Source organism: Phyllobates terribilis, unplaced genomic scaffold (genome assembly GCF_046119375.1).
Source record: "Phyllobates terribilis strain yellow unplaced genomic scaffold, ASM4611937v1 Scaffold_7__3_contigs__length_470593459, whole genome shotgun sequence".
Taxonomy (NCBI): Eukaryota; Metazoa; Chordata; class Amphibia; order Anura; family Dendrobatidae; genus Phyllobates; species Phyllobates terribilis.
Window position 1 is genome coordinate 45,379,459 of NW_027362767.1, and position 26,376 is coordinate 45,405,834.

Sequence of the window (26,376 nt, forward strand, 5' to 3'; positions counted from 1 at the left end):
CAGTGCAGAGAGAGGAGAAGTTCAGCCAGAGAGGGCTGACAGGGAGCTGTGGCTCAGTCTGGGCCCAGCTCCATGAGGCAGGCCTAGGGTGAAGGCCGGAGCCAGAGAGGAGAGGAGAACAGAAACAGAAAGGAACAGCAAAGAAAGAGAAGCACCCAAAGTGTAGAAGGGCTCAGGAACAAGAAGGCAGAAGGGACCCTAAGGACCCAGGAGATTGCGGGTGACGGGTTGGCAGAACAGGGTACCGGATCCCAAGTTGGTGGAGGAGACTAATCCTTAACCAAGAACCGGTGGTCGTGATCATTTACTGTTGCGACCCCTCACTACACCTACTAGGAAGGCACACCACATAGGGTCAGGGAAGTGGACACCCAGTCCTCCCAGGAGAAGACCCGAGGCAGCTGGACAGAAGTAGTGTCACTGGTGGGGCACGGCTAACGAAAGGATAGAAGGGAGTCCTGTGCCACACTCCGGAATTGCCTGGGGGTTGGCCGAGCCCCCTGCCTGGTGGACGCAGCACGGCTCGGGCGGTCCTACCTGTGCACAAGTGACCTGGATGAGAACTGTGAGTAAAGAACCTGAACTGCAACACCTTGTCTCTGTGCTTTCTCACCACGTCAGCACTACTAGTACTGGGACGCCCCGCACCACAACCACCATCATCACTCTACACTGCCCTGAGGCTATACTCCTCCCGTGGGGAGTTGTACTACACTCTGCTGCACCCACAACACCAGCCTCAGCGGTCTGCCCTGCAGCAGCGGTTCACTCTGACCGCAATCCACGGGTGGCGTAGTCGGACATTTAATCATAAAAACCACATAAATAGACTGCCACTGGTTTGACCACCCTGAGCCACGGGACCGGGTCGCCGCCACGGTGACTACAACCCCCAGCATCCACAGAAAGGCCCGGTTCCGGGTTCCCCACGCGGCCCAGGGGGCGCGTCACTTCCACAACTTTTCTCGAGCTGCACCAGCTCTCTGGAATGCGCTAGCCCAGAAATCAACTTAATTCATCACATTGTTCAGAGCTTGTAGTTTTTGGATTGTGGATTGTAAAGCGGTATCGCGGTAATAAATCATCTCCTATTCTCAGTATATGTAAGAACTGCTAGATCAGTGGGGATCAGAGACCCCCCACCTTTCCACAGATCAGGGGTCCCATGCACCCACATGGATTCTCCTTCCAAATCGGAGACACAGGACCTCATTCTGGCGATCGAAGGGTCAGGTACCCATCGATCCATTGGTTATAACCCATCCCCAGTGGATAGTTGATGCGATTTGTTTTGATAGGTGCCCAGGACTCATTTTTTATACATATACCCTCCGAATTGTAAATTGCTCTGGAATATGTTGGTGCCATATATATATATATATATATATATATATATATATATATATATATATATATATATATATATATATATAATTATTATTGGTCCCTGTGCGGCTGATAATCGAATTTCCTGACCTCAATCTTGCACACTAGGGACAAGCTCATTGCAAGCCAATTAACCTAAGCATGTTTTTTGTCTGAGAGGAGGCTGGAGTATCTAGAGAAAGCCTCTGTACAGATATTACCCCACCTGCAATGGACCACATCGCGAGGCAAAAAAAAGCCAAAAAATGACATCCCTAAGATAATGGATGCAATGCTGCTGTGGACTTCTGCTTGTTTAGTTCACAGAGGATTGTCCAGACTGGATGCAATTGTAGCAAACCCTCTGCTGTGAGTATTAAGTCTGTGCTGGTTCTCCAGTCTCCGGATAATAATACGAATTGTTCCTTCACTGACGGCAAGCAGAGAGCTTAAAAGCTTAAAAAGTTGCACAACTTTAATATTTTTTTTCATCCAACTTAAAGGGAATTGTCCGGATGATCTTACTACTGAATCTAGTAACGTGGCTGTAAAGGTCATAAAGCAACAATAAAAATGATACCTGTCTTGTAGAAATGTGATGTGCCAGCGCTGAGAAATCAAGGTTTGTCCGGAAGTGCATTTGGGGGAGTGTCTGTTTACGCAAAGTGACACGCCCCCAAAGCACTTCCATATTAATTGGCATATGAGTTTAAAGCTTGATTTCTCAGCATTGGCACATTGGATTACTACAAGATAGGTTTAATTTTTATTGTTGATGTAGGACCTATACAGCCATGCCGCTAGTTTCAGTAGTAAAATAATCCTGATAACATCCCTTTAAGTATTCTCAGTAACCACAGTTCAAACCACAAATAATAGAATATTGTTAGAGTCACCCCGACCTCTGAATAAACAGCAGTGAAGAAACACAGTGCAAATACTCACATTACTACATCCTGCATGAGCGCAGCAAAGCGACTAGCGCTGCAAAACACAGGAGGTTATAATTCCAATAGTCCTGAGCTTTGTGCTGTAGCACGCAAACAAAATGGGAATAGTGACCCAGGTCACCCCAGACCTCATAAATAAGGAACGACTTAATAAAAGAAAGTTATTGGGAATGGCTCATGAGAGAAGTGCAGTATTGAGAAAAAAAAATTGAGAAACAGTCTCATAAATCTGCCAATTTGTCCATTCTCATAGGAGGAAAGTGTCCATCTCTGGAGAAATGCCTGGATGAGTTGTAAAGATAGCTGTGCTGGGTGGCAACAATTTTTTTCCAACAGCAGATAAAACAGGTAAAACTTTTTTTCATCATGACTGAAAAGGATGACTCAAAATTTTTTGAAAAAAAAATTTTTTTTTGGGCTTCAATACCATTACGGCCAGTGATATACTGCATGCAGAGAGGGGACTAGACAGGAAGGGGACTAGAACTCTAGCGCCACCTATTGGAAGTAGCAATCCTAAAAGTCTATATCGACCCTTTAACGAGCCTTGCCATATGACTTAGCATAAAAGCCAAACCAGAATCTCAATTTGCAGACACGTTTCAGAGTGTTTTCCCCTTCCTCAGTGCAAATCATGAGATCTGATTTTTGCTGTATGAGAGACCTCTGACTGGAATCTAAGGAGTAATATTTCTCCTTGTGGAGAGTGACATGCTTGACATTCCAGTGTAAAGAGACTTATAGGCCATGCAATGCTCCTCTAGGAAATTAAATATGCAAATTGACTATTCACAGAGAAAGAGGACTAGAACTCTAGTGTCACCTATTGGGAGTAACAATCCTAAAAGTCCATATCGACCTTTTAAGGAGCCTTGCTACATGACTTGGGATAAAATCCAAACCAGAATATCAATTTGCAGACAGTGTTTCGAGCTGTTTGCCCTCTTCAGTGCAAAGCATGAGATGTGATTTGGCTGTAAGAGAGGCCTCTGACTTGGGTCTTAGTAGTAACATCTCTCATTGTGGAGAGTGTCATGCCTGACATATTTTATTTCCCAGAGGAGCATTACATGTCCTTTAAGTCTCCTTACACGTCAGTCTCCACAAGGTTATCTACCTAATACAACATTGGCTCCTCTAGTAATGATCCACTTAGCGGCTCTCTCCTCAAGGTAAAAAAGGAGCAGCCGAATGCCTATAAGTCCTATAGAAAAGTGTTGTATCCATGAAACACACCCTTAAATACTGATGAGTGAGGTGTCACATTGCTCCTAGATAGCCGAGTATGTGATCTCAAAGTTGCTGACCTGTCGTCTTCTTCTAGGTTTCTTTTCCCTACAGGGCTGACTCCTCAGTTTTGCAGCAGGTCTGACCTTGTATAACGTACAGTATATAACTGTATACCCCCATTGTATTTATTACGCTACAATCAGGACCTTCACCCACCTGGAAGCCTCATATCTTAATAACCCCTGATTTATGGGCTACAGATAAGACGAGCCCATATCCCCAGGATGTGCTCTAATTGCCGATGGTCCTATTACGGCAGATGGGCGCTTTTCTCGGATACCGACTTATTTTCCAATTAAATGTATCTAAGCATTTCCCTCGGGAGCTTTCATGCCCCAATGATTCCTTAAGATGTCTATAAGACACTACAGGACCCTCTCCTGGGCATTCATCTTTTTCATTTCTTCTGAATGGTCCCTGGGGGAATTTCCACTAGTTTATCACTTAGGCGATCTTGCCGTTTGGTTTAATCCTTTACCCTTCATAGATTTTATAATCATCATAGGTGATTAATGTATAATCGTTGGGGGGCCTATCAGTGGGACCTCCGCCGATTCTAAGAACGGGAGGTTCTAAAGAGTTCTGTGTGAAGGAGCAGAACTGAGCATGTGCGACCACCGCTCCTGTAGGCAGTGATCAGAGCAGTGGTCGCACATGCTCACTACCGCTCAGTTCACGAAGGGGACATTCTCGAGATCAGGAGACAGAGCCCCACTGTTCAAACCCACTGTGGGTGGGTGAGAAATGTTATTTATGGGACACCCCCTTAGTTCCTAGCAGTATATGCTTCTCCGTATGTGTCGGATAAGGAGGGATCTCATGTCAACATTTATTGACATTTCATATGAAGGTGTCGGAGGATGATTTTGAGGGATGCCCTCATCGGGGCTATAAACAATGAAGTTTGGTCTATTCTAAAATCTGGAATGGTCTGGGAACTCCTGTGTAGAAGATCCTTTCTCTTTTCAGTTTTATTGAAGGATTCCATTTAATAAATCTTAATTTAACAACATTTTTTTGTTGTTGAGTGTTTTATGATCGAATGATCTCAGTTTCATTGTAATCCGTTGGGGCAGCGCTGAGAAATCAAGCTTTGAAGCCACAAGCGACGCAGATACATAAACACGCCCCCCATGCACTTCCAGGCTAATTTGCATAAGGTTTTAAAGTTTGATTTCTCAGCACTGGGACACCAGATTAAAAGAAGACAGATTTAATTTGTATTGTTGTTCTAGGACCTATACAGCCGTGCCACTAGTTAAGGTAGTAAAATAATCCTGATAGCATCCCTTTAAGTATTTTGATTTTTTTTTGTTGTTCTTCTACTAGGAACAATACATATAACCCTAGTAGTACATGTGAAGGCATAAAGCTTTAAAATCTTATAAGGGTATACTTTCCTACTGTCCAGTAATATCTAGAAGGGGAGGAGGGGGATGCAGCTGCAGCTTCAGTGTGGAAGGAAAGGGAGGAGTGAATGACGACTCTGACCTCCCCCTAGGAACTGACAGAGAAAATAATAATATAAGAGGTGACTGCTAAAATGAAGAAGCCTCTCGCTTGTCTTGATGATCCAACGCATCCATTGGAATAAATTGATGACCCACTGACTGGAACGAGCTACTAAATAAAATCGCAGGGAGCGCTATGGTTTCCCCATGTAAACGGCTCATTTTCAGGGCGAGGATCCCCCACAATTAATCATTCTTGGAGACCCAGAAAAAGTTGCACAATCCAGAAAGCCCCTTCAAGATATGTTGGACGGCACTTTATGTTCTTGTTTGTGGGGTTCAGCAATGTCCGCAGCACAGGACTTCATGCCCCATACATAGCACACACATAGTACACATAGCAGAGCCCCAGAACGTTACGCCCCAGGGGCAGATTCTGCAAATTAGATCCTTCACAATTTATTTAACCAAAAGTTCTTATTCTGTTTAAGAAAAACAACTCCAGACAAATTCCAGAGACAAGGAAATAATCTACTTCATGGAACTGCAGCCAGGGATGAAGAACAGGACTCAGTGTAAGCGGTCAGATCATGTATGATTAACCTGCTGTAAACAAGAGTGTGAACAGCCAGAAACACAGCCCCTATTACTTATTACTTATAGACACCAGCTCACATACAGAATTATTCCTCATAAAAAGGTCAGCCACTTTACAAATTAATTATATTATTTATCCTGTACTGATCCTGAGTTACATCCTGTATTATACTCCAGAGCTGCACTCACTATTCTGCTGGTGCAGTCACTGTGTACATTCATTACATTACTGACCCTGAGTTACATCCTGTATTATACTCCAGAGCTGCACTCACTATTCTGCTGGTGCAGTCACTGTGTACATACATTACATTACTGATCCTGAGTTACATCCTGTATTATACTTCAGAGCTGCACTCACTATTCTGCTGCTGCAGTCACTGTGTCCATACATTACATTACTGATCCTGAGTTACATCCTGTATTATACTCCAGAGCTGCACTCACTATTCTGCTGCTGCAGTCACTGTGTACATACATTACATTACTGATCCTGTACTGATCCTGAGTTACATCCTGTATTATAGCCCAGAGCTGCACTCACTAGTCTGCTGGTGCAGTCACTGTGTACATTCATTACATTACTGACCCTGAGTTACATCCTGTATTATACTCCAGAGCTGCACTCACTATTCTGCTGGTGCAGTCACTGTGTCCATACATTACATTACTGATCCTGTACTGATCCTGAGTTACATCCTGTATTATAGCCCAGAGCTGCACTCACTATTCTGCTGGTGCAGTCACTGTGTACATTCATTACATTACTGACCCTGAGTTACATCCTGTATTATACTCCAGAGCTGCACTCACTATTCTGCTGGTGCAGTCACTGTGTACATACATTACATTACTGATCCTGTACTGATCCTGAGTTACAATCTGTATTATACTCCAGAGCTGCACTCACTATTCTGCTGCTGCAGTCACTGTGTCCATACATTACATTACTGATCCTGAGTTACATCCTGTATTATACTCCAGAGCTGCACTCACTATTCTGCTGCTGCAGTCACTGTGTCCATACATTACATTACTGATCCTGTACTGATCCTGAGTTACATCCTGTATTATAGCCCAGAGCTGCACTCACTATTCTGCTGGTGCAGTCACTGTGTACATTCATTACATTACTGACCCTGAGTTACATCCTGTATTATACTCCAGAGCTGCACTCACTATTCTGCTGGTGCAGTCACTGTGTACATTCATTACATTACTGACCCTGAGTTACATCCTGTATTATACTCCAGAGCTGCACTCACTATTCTGCTGGTGCAGTCACTGTGTCCATACATTACATTACTGATCCTGTACTGATCCTGAGTTACATCCTGTATTATAGCCCAGAGCTGCACTCACTATTCTGCTGGTGCAGTCACTGTGTACATTCATTACATTACTGACCCTGAGTTACGTCCTGTATTATACTCCAGAGCTGCACTCACTATTCTGCTGGTGCAGTCACTGTGTACATACATTACATTACTGATCCTGTACTGATCCTGAGTTACATCCTGTATTATACTCCAGAGCTGCACTCACTATTCTGCTGCTGCAGTCACTGTGTCCATACATTACATTACTGATCCTGAGTTACATCCTGTATTATACTCCAGAGCTGCACTCACTATTCTGCTGCTGCAGTCACTGTGTCCATACATTACATTACTGATCCTGTACTGATCCTGAGTTACATCCTGTATTATAGCCCAGAGCTGCACTCACTATTCTGCTGGTGCAGTCACTGTGTACATTCATTACATTACTGACCCTGAGTTACATCCTGTATTATACTCCAGAGCTGCACTCACTATTCTGCTGGTGCAGTCACTGTGTACATACATTACATTACTGATCCTGTACTGAACCTGAGTTACATCCTGTATTATACTCCAGAGCTGCACTCACTATTCTGCTGGTGCAGTCACTGTGTACATACATTACATTACTGATCCTGAGTTACATCCTGTATTATACTCCAGAGCTGCACTCACTACTCTGCTGGTGCAGTCACTGTGTACATACATTACATTACTGATCCTGTACTGATCCTGAGTTACATCCTGTATTATACTCCAGAGCTGCACTCACTATTCTGCTGCTGCAGTCACTGTCTACATACATTACATTACTGATCCTGTACTGATCCTGAGTTACATCCTGTATTATACTCCAGAGCTGCACTCACTATTCTGCTGGTGCAGTCACTGTGTACATACAATACATTACTGCTCCTGTACTGATCCTGAGTTACATCCTGTATTATACCCCAGAGCTGCACTCACTATTCTGCTGGTGCAGTCACTGTGTACATACATTACATAACTGATTCTGAGTTACATCCTGTATTATACCCCAGAGCTGCACTCACTATTCTGCTGGTGGAGTCACTGTGTACATACATTACATTACTGATCCTGTACTGATCCTGAGTTACATCTTGTATTATACTCCAGAGCTGCACTCACTATTCTGCTGCTGCAGTCACTGTGTACATACATTACATTACTTATCCTGTACTGATCCTGAGTTACATCTTGTATTATACTCCAGAGCTGCACTCACTATTCTGCTGCTGCAGTCACTGTGTACATACATTACATTACTGATCCTGTACTGATCCTGAGTTACATCCTGTATTATACTCCAGAGCTGCACTCACTATTCTGCTGGTGCAGTCACTGTGTACATACATTACATTACTGATACTGAGTTACATCCTGTATTATACTCCAGAGCTGCACTCACTATTCTGCTGGTGCAGTCACTGTGTACATACATTACATTACTGATCCTGTACTGATCCTGAGTTACATCCTGTATTATACCCCAGAGCTGCACTCACTATTCTGCTGGTGCAGTCACTGTGTACATACATTACATTACTGATCCTGTACTGATCCTGAGTTACATCTTGTATTATACTCCAGAGCTGCACTCACTATTCTGCTGCTGCAGTCACTGTGTACACACATTACATTACTGATCCTGTACTGATCCTGAGTTACATCCTGTATTATACTCCAGAGCTGCACTCACTATTCTGCTGGTGCAGTCACTCTGTACATACATTACATTACTGATCCTGAGATACATCCTGTATTATTCTCCAGAGCTGCACTCACTATTCTGCTGGTGCAGTCACTCTGTACATACATTACATTACTGATCCTATACTGATCCTGAGTTACCTCCTGTATTATACTCCAGAGCTGCACTCACTATTCTGCTGGTGCAGTCACTGTGTACATACATTACATTACTGATCCTGAGTTACATCCTGTATTATACTCCAGAGCTGCACTCACTATTCGGCTGATGCAGTCACTGTGTACATACATTACATTACTGATCCTGAGTTACATCCTGTATTATACTCCAGGGCTGCACTCACTATTCTGCTGGTGCAGTCACTGTGTACATACATTACATTACTGATCCTGTACTGATCCTGAGTTACATCCTGTATTATCCTCCAGAGCTGCACTCACTATTCTGCTGGTGCAGTCACTGTGTGCATACATTACATTACTGATCCTGAGTTACATCCTGTATTATACTCCAGGGCTGCACTCACTATTCTGCTGGTGCAGTCACTGTGTACATACATTACTGATCCTGTACTGATCCTGAGTTACATCCTGTATTATACTCCAGAGCTGCACTCACTATTCTGCTGATGCAGTCACTGTGTACATACATTACATTACTAATCCTGTACTGATCCTGAGTTACATCCTGTATTATCCTCCAGAGCTGCACTCACTATTCTGCTGGTGCAGTCACTGTGTACATACATTACATTACTGATCCTGTACTGATCCTGAGTTACATCCTGTATTATACTCCAGAGCTGCACTCACTATTCTGCTGGTGCAGTCACTGTGTACATACATTACATTACTGATCCTGTACTGATCCTGAGTTACATCCTGTATTATACTCCAGAGCTGCACTGACTATTCTGCTGGTGCAGTCACTGTGTACATACATTACATTACTGATCCTGAGTTACATCCTGTATTATACTCCAGAGCTGCACTCACTATTCTGCTGGTGCAGTCACTGTGTACATACATTACATTACTGATCCTGAGTTACATCCTGTATTATACTCCAGAGCTGCACTCACTATTCTGCTGGTGCAGTCACTGTGTACATACATTACATTACTGATCCTATAGTGATCCTGAGTTACATCCTGTATTATACCCCAGAGCTGCACTCACTATTCTGCTGGTGCAGTCACTGTGTACACACATTACATTACTGATCCTGTACTGATCCTGAGTTACATCCTGTATTATACTCCAGAGCTGCACTCACTATTCTGCTGGTGCAGTCACTGTGTACATACATTACATTACTGATCCTGAGTTACATCCTGTATTATACTCCAGAGCAGCACTCACTATTCTGCTGGTGCAGTCACTGTGTACATACATTACATTACTGATCCTGAGTTACATCCTGTATTATACTCCAGAGCTGCACTCACTATTCTGCTGGTGCAGTCACTGTGTACATACATTACATTACTGATCCGGAGTTACATCCTGTATTATACTCCAGAGCTGCACTCACTATTCTGCTGGTGCAGTCACTGTGTACATACATTACATTACTGATCCGGAGTTGCATCCTGTATTATACTCCAGAGCTGCACTCACTATTCTGCTGGTGCAGTCACTGTGTATGTACATTACATTACTGATCCTGAGTTACACCCTGTATTATACTCCAGAGCTGCGCTCACTATTCTGCTGGTGCAGTCACTGTGTACATACATTACATTACTAATCCTGAGTTACACCCTGTATTATACTCCAGAGCTGCACTCACTATTCTGCTGGTGCAGTCACTGTGTACATACATTACATTACTGATCCTGAGTTACACCCTGTATTATACCCCAGAGCTGCACTCACTATTCTGCTGGTGCAGTCACTGTATACATACATTACATTACTGATCCTGAGTTACATCCTTTATTATACTCCAGATTTGTACTCACTATTCTGCTGGTGCAGTCACTGTGTACATACATTACATTACTGATCCTGAGTTACATCCTGTATTAAACTCCAGAGCTGCACTCACTATTCTGCTGGTGCAGTCACTGTATACATACATTACATTACTGATCCTGAGTTACATCCTTTATTATACTCCAGAGCTGCACTCACTATTCTGCTGGTGCAGTCACTGTATACATATGTGGCACCCCAGGGGTCTGGTTTCCACAGTAATGTAATGTTATGTCTGAGAGCAGGTGGGAGGTCTCTTGGTCAGGGATCCTGTGCATGCCACACCTCCTGCCCAGTCCTGGGAGGGGAAGAACTTCCCCTATATAAACCTAGGGCTGAGGCAGGGTTAGAGTAGAGAAGAAGTAGAGACAGAGAAGAGAAGCAGATCTAGGAAAAGAACATCAGGAGCTCTGTGGGAGCAGTGCTATAAGGAGTGAGGGGCTGGCAGCTGCAGAGCTCGCCCTGACTGAGAAGCTATCACCGGACTCGGAGTCCGAGGCTGTGGGGACTAATCTTTACCCAGCAGCAGAAACCGCCCGGCAGGGGATTTCAGGTCCTCTGGCCAAGAAACCCGAAGGCACGGTCACACGCGTGGGACCAGCACCGCCGTCGTGGAGCGGACGCCACTAGAAGGCCCCGAGTCACCGGCCATACGGGTGAGCACCACACGGTACACTCAGGGACGTGGGCTACTTATACCCGCCTCTAGCAAGGTAGCCAGAAGAGTACAGTCAGTTTGGGAGGCCTACAACTCCGCCTGGCCAGGGGAGATCCCATCTGCTCAAGGACTGACCAGGCCCCGATCGCTAGCCATTACTCCGGGAGGGTTTATCTTTATCACCAGTAAAGACCCTGAATTACACCGCATCGTCTCTGAGTGATTCCTGCTACCCCCATCATCCACGTCGGCTGCCCTGAGGCCATACCCCTCCCGTTGGGGGTGATACTATCACGCTGCACAATCCTACCACCGGCCTCAGCGGTCTGCCCTGCAGCGGCAGCTCCTTCGCTGCATTCAACGGGTGGCGTAGTCGTCCAACATCTACCGCTAATACAGCGCCACTTAGTCTGACTCCCTGGGCACGGACCGGGTCACCGCCACGAGACTACAACCCTCAACAGATCCGGCTCCGGGTAAGCTCCCGCGTGCGCAACGCTGCGCGACACAGGCCCAGGGGTGCGTCACATACATTACATTACTGCTCCTGAGTTACATCCTGTATTATACTCCAGAGCTGCACTCACTATTCTGCTGGTGCACTCACTGTGTACATACATTACATTACTAATCCTTCCCTTCACTGACAGTAAAAGTAAATATCGTTACGTTCTCAGAAAGTTGCAGAAGTTTTCAAGATATAATAATTAAAGGGTAAGTCCTTATTGGCTAAAGTTTATTTTTTATGTTCTCATTGCATCTAAAATACAAAGAGTATTATAAAGAAATAAATCTAGCATTAGTGTTTAATCTGTATTAATAAAAGGTGTTGGTAAGAAGAACAGAGTCAGGGAAATCACGTAGCAAAAAAATTGTCGATATGAAATGAAATATAAGTGGGATACCATCCCTTTAAGTGTGCAGCAGATTTTCTGCTTTCCTTGGTGGATGTAGCAGAACAGCATTTGACACTAAGCTGCTTTCCAGGCAGAGCGCTCGCTACTAATTTCCCTTCTGTTGTGTATTCTATCAATGCAGCAAATCCGGCTCTCGCTGCCCACTGGTGGCAGCGCTCGGAGAACCCAGCGCACAGTGCGTGCCCTCGCCCTGAGGATACAAGAATCCCCCTCATTCCTCCCTGCAGATGTCCATTATCATGCAGATAAAACATCCAAATACATGCAACGCTAAACGAGATCATATATTTCAGGCTGATTATTCATAAATGCAAATGTGTCGGTACGGAAACACAAAATAACATCTGTGCTGCCAGCTAATGACTCACAGCAATCAACCCTCAATTATCGGCGTGTTTGTTCCTGCACTGATAATACAGGACGGGTAAGAATAGACCGGGGTATAAAGAATTCTGTGCATTTCTTCAAAGCAGAATCAACCATTTTCCAGTGTACATAGACAGATTTCATTATATAGCCAAGACTCGGAAAACAGAATTCCATCAAACCAATTCAGGAGATCTCTAGAAGAGAAGCAGGACAAGACCGAGGATTCAAAACAAGTCCCACCATCCCCGGTCCCTTAAATGTGACCACGGAGATGGATTCACAGCTACACTGCTCAGTACTTCTGTGTTATGTCCTCCATACTGCTGCTGCTCCTAAACATGAGCTACATAGAGACAGTAGAGCAGGAATCCCTCACGTCTGTGGGTGCTGTGTATGGAAAACATTGTGGCAGCTGGTCTCTACCCACTAGCTCAGAGACAACTGACAATTAGAGATATAAGCCTGAAAGGGGGAAACTGGTGGAAAAAAGCAGGATCCAAGTCATATAATGGCCAGAAATAGGGTCACTGCTCCTGAACACTCATGACAGGGTAGTTTGCAACTGTCCCGTCCAAAGATCCAGGTCTTTGGGGCAGGCAGCATATCAAGCCTCTTTGCGAGTTGGGACCCTATGGGATTCAAAACATATTTCAGGGGTCCTGAATTTGTGAATTGTGCCTTTAAATGTAACATACCTGGTGGCGTCCTTGCATAGGGCACCATCTCCCACTATGCAAGATCGCAAACTTGATCATCAGTCCAGTCTGCTAGCCTGGCTTCTTTCCATGCTGTCTGCTTGCCTCTGTTCTGGCTGCTTAGGGCGGCAGCCCGGTTACTTCCTGCTTGTTGTAGCTGCTGTGGGAACACCTCTAATGCGTCCTCAGCCTATTGCTGTCAGTCATTGGATATTTAAACCAGCTCCACATACAAACTGGTGCCTGAGCAATGCGTTCCATCAGATGGCTTTTCGCCGCTGATGTGCCAGGTCCTGTCTGAACTATCTTCTAGCCTGTTGTCTGTCTGCCTATCCTGGAGGCTGTAATTCCAGGCCTGTGTGAACACGCTCCTAGCCTGTTCTTCCCGCCTTCTAGGGGCTGCATACCTAGTTCTGTTATCTGTGCTTTCTTGCCCGTCTGTCCGCCTATCCTGGAGGCTGTATTTCCAGGCCAGTGTGAACACGCTCCTAGCCTGTTCTTTCCGCCTTCTAGGGGCCGCATACCTAGACCCGCTCCTGTATCTTGCTGCTGTGTCTGTTCTTGTCTTAATACTCTCCTAGCCTGTTACCTGTTTTTCTCTATGTCTGTACCTTCCCTTTTCCTGCAGAGTCTGAACCCGTACCTAACTCCTACTCGTTGTCCCTGTTCTCCCGTTTGTGAGTTTAGAGTCCACTTGCTACTTCATTGCAAGTACCTTGTGTGTTTCTGGTTCTGCCTTTCCCTTCTAGTCTGTTCCGTGTGAACAGAGCCCTGTCTTCTCTGCTCTGCTTTGCTCACCGCTCCAGGCGGTCTCGCTCTGCCCTGCCTTTGTTCACCGCTCCAGGCGGTCTCGCTCTGCCCTGCCTTTGCTCACCGCTCCAGGCGGTCTCGGTCTGCCCTGCCTTTGCTCACCGCTCCAGGCGGCCTCACTCTGCTCTGCCTTTGCTCACCGCTCCAGGCGGCCTCGTTCTGCTCTGCCTTTGCTCACCGCTCCAGGTGGCCTCGCTCGGCTCTGCCTTTGCTCACCGCTCCAGGCGGCCTCGTTCTGCTCTGTCTTTGCTCACCGCTCCAGGTGGCCTCGCTCTGCTCTGCCTTTGCTCACCGCTCCAAGCGGCCTCGCTCTGCCCTGCCTTTGCTCACCACTCCAGGCGGTCTCGCCCTGCTCAGCTCTTGCTCACCGCTCCGGCGGCCTCGCCCTGCTCTGCTTTTGTTCACTGCTCCGGCGGTCTCGCTCTGCTCTGCTTGTCTACCGCACCTGCGGTTCTGTTCCTGAGTCCCAGTCTGTACTGGACCTTATCCAGTCTGTGCTCCAACCTGCTAGTGCCTCCCTGTCGGCACTCCTGCCGTGCTTGCCAGTACCCCCTGCCTGCATACTAGTCGTGCTTACCAGTGCCCGCCTGTCTGCATACCAGCTGTGCCTGCCTATACCCACCAGTCAGTGTGCCAGCCTAACCTGCCTGTTCCTGTATTCTCCGATGTGGGTCAACAACCGTGTCCGGGATCTGACCTGGAGCAGCACCTGGTCCCTCTGCTCGGTTCCTCCCTGGTGCACAGGTGTCGTTAGCCGTCATGCGACCTAGGTCGGATCGGGTAGATACTTAGTTACGCCCCTCCAGGCACTCTCCGGTTCATGGTCCAGTGGGATCACTAAACACGCACACGCCAGTCAGTCCGGGCGTGTGCATAACATTAAATATGAACTTATCTAACTGGAGAACTGTAGGGTAGGGAGGAGGGGGATGCTGCTGCAGCATCTTTTTCCCTTGCACATATCCGGACGTTACTTTGAATATGATACGCTTCCAATAAAGTAAGCACCACTCTTGCAGACAGAATATGCTCCCCATAGAGTTTTAATCACCAGCTGGCTTCTTTTCAGCTGAACTGGAATGAACTTATAAAAAATGCACAGAGCGTCAAACTCTGGGTTTGATTAGCGGTAATTAAAACAATATAGAATATTAGTACAAAGCCCTGAGAGCTCCGGTGTAAAGAATGCACCTCGCGCTGCTCCACCACTCCAAGTGTGATTCACAGATTTGTGTCCCCTCTGTCCACCTCTGAATGATTAGTGGTGATAGTGCTGATGGCAGGAACACAGACTTTGTGACTCCCGGACCCCAATTTTCACCAACAGCCCATACCATACCAGACCCCTATATTCATAGGACCCCTGCACCACAGACTTTGCCAGTCAAACAGACATCTATTGCCCCCTAATCATAAGACCCCAGCAGATGAGACTTCATCAGTCACCTGGACTTTTACACCCCTCCAGACTTCCTGGGACTCACACCTTCAACAGACCTTACTAGACATCTAGACTTCATGAAATCCTGCAGCTCACATCTTACTAGACCCCAGTCTTCATAAGTCTCTAGCACTCCAAGACTCACCAGATCCACAAATTGCATGAGATCCCCAACATACCAGACGTCACCAGCCACCTGGATTTTTTCACCCCTCCAGACTTCATGAGACCACAAACCTTAAACAGTCCAGACTTTACTAGACCCCCACACTTCATGAGATCCCTGCAGCTCAGACCCTCAGGCTTCATAAGTCTCCAGCACCCAGGAATTCAGCAGCTGGCCATACCTTACATATCCCCTCAATTCATGAATTCCCTGAATCTCAGACTTTACTAGATCTCCAGACTTCATGAGATCCCTACATCTCAGACCTTACCGGATCCTCAGACTTCATGAGTCTCCAGCACCCCAAGACTCACCAGATCCTCAAATTTAATGAGACCCCTACAAACAAGATTTCACCAGTCACCTGGACTTTTACACCGTTTCAGACCTCTTGGGACCCAGACCTTCAACAGACCTTACTAGACACCTACACTTCATGAAATCCTGCTGCTCAGACCTTACCAGACCCCAGATTTCATAAGTCTCTTGCACTCCAAAAGTCACCAGATTCCCAGGTTTCATGAGGACCCCAACATGCCAGATTTCACAGGACCACCTGGATTTTACACCCCTCCAGACTTCATGAGGCCCCAAACCTTTAACAGTCCAGACCTTACTAGACCCCCACACTTCATGAGAGCCCTGCATCTCAGACCTTACCAGACCCTCAGACTTCATGAGATCCTTGCATCTCAGACCTTACCAGACCCTCACTTCATGAGATCCCTGCATCTCAGACCTTACCAGACCCTCACTTCATGAGATCCCTGCATCTCAGACCTTACCAGACCCTCACTTCATGAGATCCTTGCATCTCAGACCTTACCAGACCCTCACTTCATGAGATCCCTGCATCTCAGACCTTACCAGACCCTCACTTCATGAGATCCCTGCATCTCAGACCTTACCAGACCTTCACACTTCATGAGATCCTTGCATCTCAAACCTTACCAATCCCTCACTTCATGAGATCCCTGCATCCCAGACCTTACCAGACCCTCACTTCATGAGATCCCTGCATCTCAGACCTTACCAGACCCTCAGACTTCATGAGATCCATGCATCTCAGACCTTACCAGACTCTCAGACTTCATGAGATCCTTGCATCTCAGACCTTACCAGACCTTCAGACTTCATGAGATCCTTGCATCTCAAACCTTACCAATCCCTCACTTCATGAGATCCTTGCATCTCAGACCTCACCAGACCCTCACTTCATGAGATCCCTGCATCTCAGACCTTACCAGACCCTCACTTCATGAGATCCCTGCATCTCAGGCCTTACCAGACCCTCACTTCATGAGATCCCTGCATCTCAGACCTTACCAGACCCTCACTTCATGAGATCCTTGCATCTCAGACCTTACCAGACCCTCACTTCATGAGATCCCTGCATCTCAGGCCTTACCAGACCCTCACTTCATGAGATCCCTGCATCTCAGACCTTACCAGACCCTCACTTCATGAGATCCTTGCATCTCAGACCTTACCAGACCCTCACTTCATGAGATCCCTGCATCTCAGACCTTACCAGACCCTCACTTCATGAGAACCCTGCATCTCAGACCTTACCAGACCTTCACATTTCATGAGATCCTTGCATCTCAGACCTTACCAGACCCTCACTTTGATGAGATCCTTGCATCTTAGATATTACCAGATCCCCAGACTTCATGATTTTCCAGCACCCTAAGAAACACTAGATCCTCAAATTTCATGAAACTCCAACACACCATATTTTACCGGTCACCCTGACTATTCCACTTTTTTAGATGCCATAACACCCCAGACCTCAAGCAGTCTAGCCCTTACTAGATCCCCAAATTCTGCAGAAATCAACAAAAGACCTGAGACTGGTCATGTACCACAGAGCTTCTGCAGGGGTGTGGCCATGTAGTGATTGGCCAGAGTCAGAGGAGAAAAGGAAACGCCCACACAGAAGTTCTGTGGTACACGCCCAGTTGGTGGAAAGGAAATTTTGCACCTTTATTTCCAGGGGGCATAACTTTGGAACAGAGTGGCACAGAAGAAAAAAAAACTGTCCCAGAATCAGTCGATCAGTGGTAATCGGAGGAGACAGACAGTTTAAATAAAAAAAATCCAGTGAAATGTCCTCTTGAAAGAAATTTTGTGCTTCCTGAGTTGACTTACAACATGTACACATGTATTCTATAGTGCTTCTTTAAAGTTTGTGAACCCTTGAGAATTTTCCATATTTCTGCATAAATTTGATCTAAAACTACTGAACTTCCCACAAGTCCTAAAGGCAGATAAAGTGGGTAGTTTGGAAATAGCAGGTGACCTGCGCTGCTGGAATACATCCGATCAAGGAGTCAGAATCAAGAGAAAGTATTGACAGTGCGGTTTATTCTCTATGCAGTTCAAAGTATTACAACTTCTTCAGGAGAACCACAGGATAGTATACAGAAGCAAATAACAGTCTTAAACACAGTGAAAATTCAAAAATGAGCGCCAAGGAAAAAATGCCCACATGGGTGTGGGTGATTCATCCATTGTCAGAGCAAGTAAAGTTCAAGAAAAAGAGAAAAGAAAAAAGGTGGAAAAAATGCCGCAGTACTTTTAGTATAAAATTTTGAACAATTTAGTGGTGCTGTTGTTTTCTTTTTTTGTTATTTTTTTTTTCCTTTTTTCTCTTTCAATTATCCAAAAGTGAGTGGCAAAAGTTTGTGAACCTTTAGGATTAGCAGATAATTTAAAAGTAAAATTAAATTTAGGTGTTTTCAATCAATAGGATGACAATCAGGTAAGAGTGGGTGACCTGTTTTGTCTAAAGAAGAGGGAGCTATCGAAGTCTGATCTTCACAATACAGGTCTGTGGAAGTGTATTATGGCATGAACAAAGGAGATTTCTGAGGACCTTAGAAGAAGACTTGTTTTGGTGCTCATCATCCTGAAAAAGATTACAAAACCATCTCTAAAGAGTTTGGACTCCATCAATCCATAGTTAGACAGATGGTGCGCAAATGGAGACAACTCAAGACCACTATTACCCTCACCAGGAGTGGTCAACTAACAAAGATCACTCCAAGAGCAAGGTATTTAATAGTGTGTGAGGTCACAAAGGAACCCAAGGTAACATCTAAGCAACTAAGGGCCTCTCTTACATTAGATAATGTTAATATTCATGAGTCCAACATCAAGAGAACATTGAACAACAACGGTGTGCAAGGAAAAAGACACTGCTCTCCAAAAGAACATTACTGTCCATCAGCAGTTTGCTAAGGATCACCTGGGCAGGAGGTTATTAGGACAATGTATTGTGGTGGATGAGGCCAAATTAGAGTTTTTGTGTTTAAATGAAAAGTGTTCGAGAAAAAGCCCCCACTGCAGCACATTATAAAAACTTCATAGTACTTGTGATTTGTAAAGGAAAATGTCAGGACATCTGTCCATGAGCTGAATATCAAGAGAACATGGGTCATGCAGCAAAACAGTAACCCAAAGCACACAAGCTGTTCTACAAAAAATATGGTCACAGAAGAATAAAGTTTTGGAATTGTCCAAGTCCTGACCTTAACCTCATAGAAATGTTCTCTAAGGACCTGAAGCGCAGTTCATGGGAGAAAATTTGCCCCCATTACAAATGAAGAAGCTGTTTTATATGGAGGAGCGGGCTAAAATTCCTCCAAGCCAATGTGCAGGACTAGGCAACAATTAGTTACAGTTATTGCTGCACAAGGGGTCTCACCAGATACTGAGAGCAAAGGTTCACATACTTTTAGCACTCACAGACATGTGATATTGGATCATTTTTCTCTTTTCAAAAATGAGAAAAGTCTAATATTTTTGCCTTGTTAGTTTGATTTTGTTCTCTGCTTTATCTACTTTTAGGACTTGTGTGAAAATCTGATGTACTTTTAGCTCAAATATCTGCAAAAATTTGCAAAATTCTGAAGAGTTCATAAACTTCCAAGCACTATACGGTTCATATGGAAATAGGTTTAGATGTTTTATGCAAACCAGTTTATGAGAAGTGTCATTGTGCGTTACGTGCATGGCTCCTTCCACACTATGAGCCTGTCGTGCAGAAGGGGCAGATTGATGTTCACTGCGGGGTCACATATTACAATGATATAAACCTGTAATATTGACTCTCATTGTAGTACACATACAGTATGCCAATGCATCAGATGCATAAGTCATTAGCCAGTTCCTGATCGTTCACATTTTCGTTTGTTTTTATATAGTTCAGATATACAATTAACTTTTGCAACTTTTTTCCCAGATACGTGCAGCCTATTTTTTATGTTATTATTTTTGCCGATATCTGTAGAAAAATAAAGGAAAAAAAGGTCTGTTACTCACGTTTTTTTTGTTTGTTTTTTTTAAGACCGTAAGGACTGCTGAAATGCATCGTAAAATTTGTACCCCTTTCCATAACAATTTTTTTTAGTTATCAGACTTTTTTTGTTCTTTTCTACAGGGGCGGGGATAGTAGCAGGAAGTTTGATTTATATTTCCTGATTTAGTTTTTTTCGTTTATTTCAGATATTGTGCCCCTGTAAGGTCATAAAAGACCTTTAGGGTCATGAGAATATTTAAATACTTTTTTTTTTTTTTGTGCTTTCCCCTGTAACTGGGGTTGGTATATTAGCCCCAATTACAGAGGAAATGCAGCCTCCTTCTGGCTACATAGCAAAGCTTTCTGGGTCTTTGGGAACCAAGCGGCTCCTGCTCTCTCCTACAACAAGGAATCACTTGTTCAGCACTATGTATACTGCCATCAGAAAGGCAGAGACAGTAACTAACCATCTCTGCCTTCTCAATGGGGAGTCCGGCTGTGTCTGAGAGCCGGCCACCGGCACAATGTCGTCTAGCTGCTATACTATGCAGTATTAGATCATCACTGCAGATTATAACACAGACCTCCAGGACGTTTATGATCCATGGGTGGTCCAGAAGTTCTATATGCATCCTGACTACAGAGGATATTCCTCATCACCCGACTAACATTAGCGCCAGGCTATCCATCCTGAAATAGAAGGGCTCCAGGTTCTCATCTACAACTCAGATGACTGTGTTGGCGTTTTCTAACAAAGGCTTGCAGCAAATTTACAGAAACCATGGCGCTGGGAGTTATATACTGGGATTTCTTTCAATAGTGGCTGTACACAATATCTCTGCCAGGCCTGCAGAAAAACAACATTTGGTGTTCTGAGTATCGCGCACCGCAGCCAACATCCTCGTCAATTCCTAGGCTTCATTACCAGAAATGTATCTTTAACTATTTGTATCTAATGGGGATAAGAATATCAGATGTAGCAGAGCTGAGAGAGTTAGAAGCAGCAAAGCTGTGACTGTCAGAGAGCTCAAAATCAGTTGTGTTGTCCTCCTAGAAGTGTGGGTGCCATATCTTCGGCCATATCACCCCTCATTAACCTTAAGTTTTCCTGTGAGACATATTTGTGCTTTTGGGGTTATATATGTACTGGAACTTGACGTGCAGGGACATTGCCCAGCCAAGGGTCACCCTGAGTAGACCATGGACAAAAGAGAGTACATGTGGGTATGCCATGTATAGAGCTTGTGAGCATAAAGAAGGTGTGGTGACACAGAGCACATTATAGGAGTCTGTGCATCCGTTTACAGGGTTTTCCCTCCATTTAGGGTCAGTCACAGAGGGAATGGATACAGTATGTATAGTGCCTGTGAGTATGTAGAATTTGTAGCAACCCAGGGAGCCCATAATGTGTCTGTGTGATTATAGCAAGGTTGTACCTCCAATCAGGGTCAACTATAGAGGGAAACAAATTTACAAACAGTTAGGATACAGCCTGGAACAAGCAGCCTGGTGATGGGCACGCCTTTAGGAACGGAAAGTCATGCTGGCTGATTGGTGGAAATATAGGGGGCTTTAAGTTCCTGTCTCAGGTAAGAAACTCCGTCCGCCCATGAAGAACTACTGCCATGGAGTATGAGAAGAAACAGCAGAAAAGGAAGTGTGTCTGCAAGCCATTTATCACGTGTAACCAAGACAGGGAAATGTGTTTGCCAATAGTGGTCAAAGAAAGACCACTTGTGTAGTACCGCCACTGAGTCCAACAAGAAGTAAGGCAAGCAGAAGTAAGTGTCCCTCAAGCCTCTGACTATGAGTAACCAAGATGGGGAAGCATGGTTGCCACTAGTGGTTGAGGAGAGACCAATTGCATTCTGCATATGCTGAGTCGGAGGGATGTTGTGTCATTAAGGTATGAAAAGTAGACGTCTGAGGCCCGTGTGAAAGATGTGAGAAGTCCAGTTAGGGATTTACCTTGTCCACCCAGAAGCAGACACACACAGGGGCAACTTCTTGTGAGAAGAGCATTTCCTCTGCTAGAGGCCGTGATCAGAGACGAGAGAGACAAGTCCTGTGGAGGGTTGCTGTGAGTCGCCTGGTTAGGCCCGAGCCCGGGGGAGAGTTGTGCTATGTCACCTGGTTAGACCTAAGCCCAATGGAGCGTTGTGCTGTCGCCTGGTTAGGCCTGAGCCTGGTGGAGCGTTGTGCTGTGTTGCCCAGTTAGGCCTGAGCCCAGTGGAGCGTTGTGCTGTCGCCTGGTTAGTGCTCTGAGTCGCCTGGTTAAGCCTGAGCCCGGGGGAGAGTTGTGCTATGTCACCTGGTTAGGCCTGAGCCTGGTGGAGCGTTGCGCTGTGTCACCTGGTTAGACCTGAGCCCGATGGAGCGTTGTGCTGTCGCCTGGTTAGGCCTGAGCCTGGTGGAGCATTGTGCTGTGTTGCCCAGTTAGGCCTGAGCCCAGTGGAGCATTGCGCTGTGTCGCCTGGTTAGGCCTGAACCCGGTGGAGCGTTGCGCTGTGTCTTTGGGTTAGGCTTGAGCCAAGTGGAGTGTTGCGCTGTGTCACCTGGTTAGGCCAGAGCCCGGTGGAGTGTTGTGCTGTGTCACCTGGTTAAGCCCGAGCCCGGTGGAGCATTGTGCTGTGTCGCCTGGTTAGGCCTGAGCCCTGTGGAGCGTTGTGCTGTGTCTCTGGGTTAGGCATGAGCCCAGTGGAGTGTTGCGCTGTGTCACCTGGTTAGGCCAGAGCCCGGTGGAGCATTGTGCTGTGTTACCTGGTTAGGCCCGAGCCTGGTGGAGCGTTGCACTGTGTCACCTGGTTAGATCTGAGCCCGATGGAGCGTTGTGCTGTCACCTGGTTAGGCCTGAGCCTGGTGGAGCATTGTGCTGTGTTGCCCAGTTAGGCCTGAGCCCAGTGGAGCATTGCGCTGTGTCGCCTGGTTAGACCTGAACCCGGTGGAGCGTTGCTCTGTGTCTCTGGGTTAGGCTTGAGCCAAGTGGAGTGTTGCGCTGTGTCACCTGGTTAGGCCAGAGCCCGGTGGAGTGTTGTGCTGTGTCACCTGGTTAAGCCCGAGCCCGGTGGAGCATTGTGCTGTGTCGCCTGGTTAGGCCTGAGCCCTGTGGAGCGTTGCGCTGTGTCTCTGGGTTAGGCATGAGCCCAGTGGAGCGTTGCGCTGTGTCACCTGGTTAGGCCAGAGCCCGGTGGTGAGTTGCGCTGTGTCATTTGGTTAGGCCCGAGCCCGGTGGAGCGTTGCGCTGTGTCACCTGGTTAGGCCAGAGCCCGGTGGAGCATTGTGCTGTGTTACCTGGTTAGGCCCGAGCCCGGTGGAGCATTGTGCTGTGTCACCTGGTTAGGCCTGAGAGAACCATGCTAGTATGGAGGACAAGTGTTGTGAGCGCAGACAGGAGAACTGTTGTTTCCAAATTTTATTGTAAATACTTAAGCAATATTCAAGATAAAACCTCCATGTTGAAAGATCCTTTAAAAAAAATCCTGATGGATATTTACATCTGTCTGTGACTTTCTATACGGGAGACTGAGAGTAGACAGGGATCCACCCAGGAGGGTGTACACATGAGATGCCCCTCCTGCATGACTAGCACAAGTGGCGCTTCTGGGAATACTTATAGTAGCACTACTCATTAGAGTACAATGGCAGACATTATCCATGGGAAGCAGTCTGACTAGCATTGTTTGTGGGGACTGTGTGTGGGTGCACTCCTTTGGCACTATTTATGGGGCCTCCTTATGGTCAGTATTGAGGGTCTTTTGTAGAAGATGATGCCTGCACGCTGTCCATTGGTAGAAGGATTTGTTCAGTGTCTGATCTGTCTTCAGTAATGAACGCCTGAGATCTTTATGTAATGACATGGTCTCTCCGCTGACAGAAACCAGATGTCCCACAATAAACTCAATGTTGGAAGCGAGATCCCCTAAAAGGCGAGTCATGCCAAGGAGACAAATTCTGGGATGTGGAGAAGCACAGGACTTCGGCATATAGAATATAAAACCGCTATATATAGAGAGCTATACAATGGAAACTACACCCCACCCCAGAGACCCCAATGACACTACACCCCAACCCAGAGACCTCAAAGACACCACACACCACCCCAGAGACCCCAACAACACTACACACCACCCCAGAGACCCCAACAACACTACACACCACCCCAGAGACCCCTTCTACACTACACCCAACCCCAGATACCCCAGCGACACTACACCCCATCACAGATACCCCAGCGACACTACACCCCACCCCAGACACCCCTACAACATTACACCCCAGACACCCCAACAACACTGCACCCCACCCCAAAGACCCCATGAATACCCCACCCCAGAGACCCCAATTACACTATACCTCACCTCAGAGACCCCAACTACACTCCACCCCAGAGACCCCAACTATACTATGCCCCACTCCAGAGACTCCTTCTACACTACACCCCACCCCAGATAGTCTAGTGACACTACACCCCACCCCAGAGACCCCAACTACCTTACAACCAAGACACCCCAACGACACTGCACCCCACCCCAAAGATCCCATGAATACCCCACTCCAGAAAAGCCAACTACACCCCACCCCAGAGACGCCAACTACACTCCAATCCACCCCAGAGACCCCATCTACACTGTACCCTACCCCAGAGAACCCATCTACACTGTACCCTACCCCAGAGAACCCAATTATATTATACCCCAGAGACTCCAATGACACCGCACCCCAGAGACCCCAACGACACCCCACCCCAGAGACGCCAACGACACACCACCCCAGAGACGCCATCTACACTGTACCCCACCCCAGAGACCCCATCTACACTGTACCCCACCCCAGAGACCGCATCTACACTACACTCCACCCCAGAGACCCCATCTACACTACACGCCACCCCAGAGACCCCATCTACACGCCACCCCAGAGACCCCAACTACACGCCACCCCAGAGGCCCCAACTATACGCCACCCCAGAGGCCCCAACGACACTCCACCCCAGAGACCCCAACTACACTCCACCCCAGAGACCCCAACTACACTACACTCTACCCCAGAGACCCCAACTACACTTCACCCCACCCCAGAGACCTCAACAACACTACACCCCAGCGACCCCAACTACACTACACCCACCCCAGAGACCCCATCTACACAGCACCCCACAGACCCCAACTACACTATACCCCAGCCCAGAGACCCCAATCACACTAAATCCCACCCCAGAGACCCCAACAACACTAAATCCCACCCCAGAGACCCCTTCTACACTACACCCCACCCCAGATACCCCAGCGACACTACACCCCACCCCAGATACCCCAGCGACACTACACCCCACCCCAGACACCCCTACTACATTACACCCCAGACACCCCAACAACACTGCACCCCACCCAAAGAGCCCATGAATACCCCACCCCAGAGACCCCAATGACACTATACCCCACCCCAGAGACCCCAGCGACACCCCACCCCACAGACCCCCAACGACACCCCACCCCACAGACCCCAACTACACCCTACCCCAGAGACCCCAACTACACTACACTTCACATCAGAGACCCCAACTACACCCCAATCCAGAGACCTCAAAAACACTACACCTCAGCCCAGAGACCCCAACGACACTACACCCCACCCCAGAGACCCCAACGACACCCCACCCCAGAGACCCCAATGACACCCCACCCCAGAGACCCCAACTACACTCTACCCAAGAGACCGCAATTACACTACACCCCAGAGCAGAGACCCCAACTACACTACACCACATTTCACCACAGAGACCCCAACTACACTCCACTCGACCCCAACTACAATACACCCCACCCCAGAGACCCCAACTTCATTATAACCCACCCCAGAGACCTCAACTACACTACACCCCAGAGACCCCAACTACATTACACCCTACCCCAGAGACCCCATGTACACTGTACCCCACCCCAGAGACCCCATGTACACTGTACCCCACCCCAGAGACCCCAACACTACACCCCACCCCAAAAAGACCCCAACGACACTACATCCCACCCCAGAAACTCCAACTACACTGTACCTCACCCCAGAAACCCCATCTACACTGTACCCCACCCCAGAGACCCCAACTACACTACATCCCACCCCACAGACCCCAACAACACCCCACCCCAGAGACCCCAACAACACCCCACCCCAGAGACCCCAACGACACTACACCCCACCCCAAAAAGACCCCAACGACACTACATCCCACCCCAGAAACTCCAACTACACTGTACCCCACCCCAGAGACCCCATCTACACTGTACCACACCACAGAGACCCCATCTACACTACACCCCAGAGACCCCCATCGACA

General features: G+C 46.9%; 1 protein-coding gene across 8 annotated transcripts in view; it reads right to left on the reverse strand.

Moving 5' to 3' along the window:
• Positions 1 to 26,376, reverse strand: part of GNG2 (G protein subunit gamma 2) — a 144,433-nt gene that overhangs the window by 61,745 nt on the left and 56,312 nt on the right. The gene's annotated exons all lie outside the window — the stretch shown is intronic.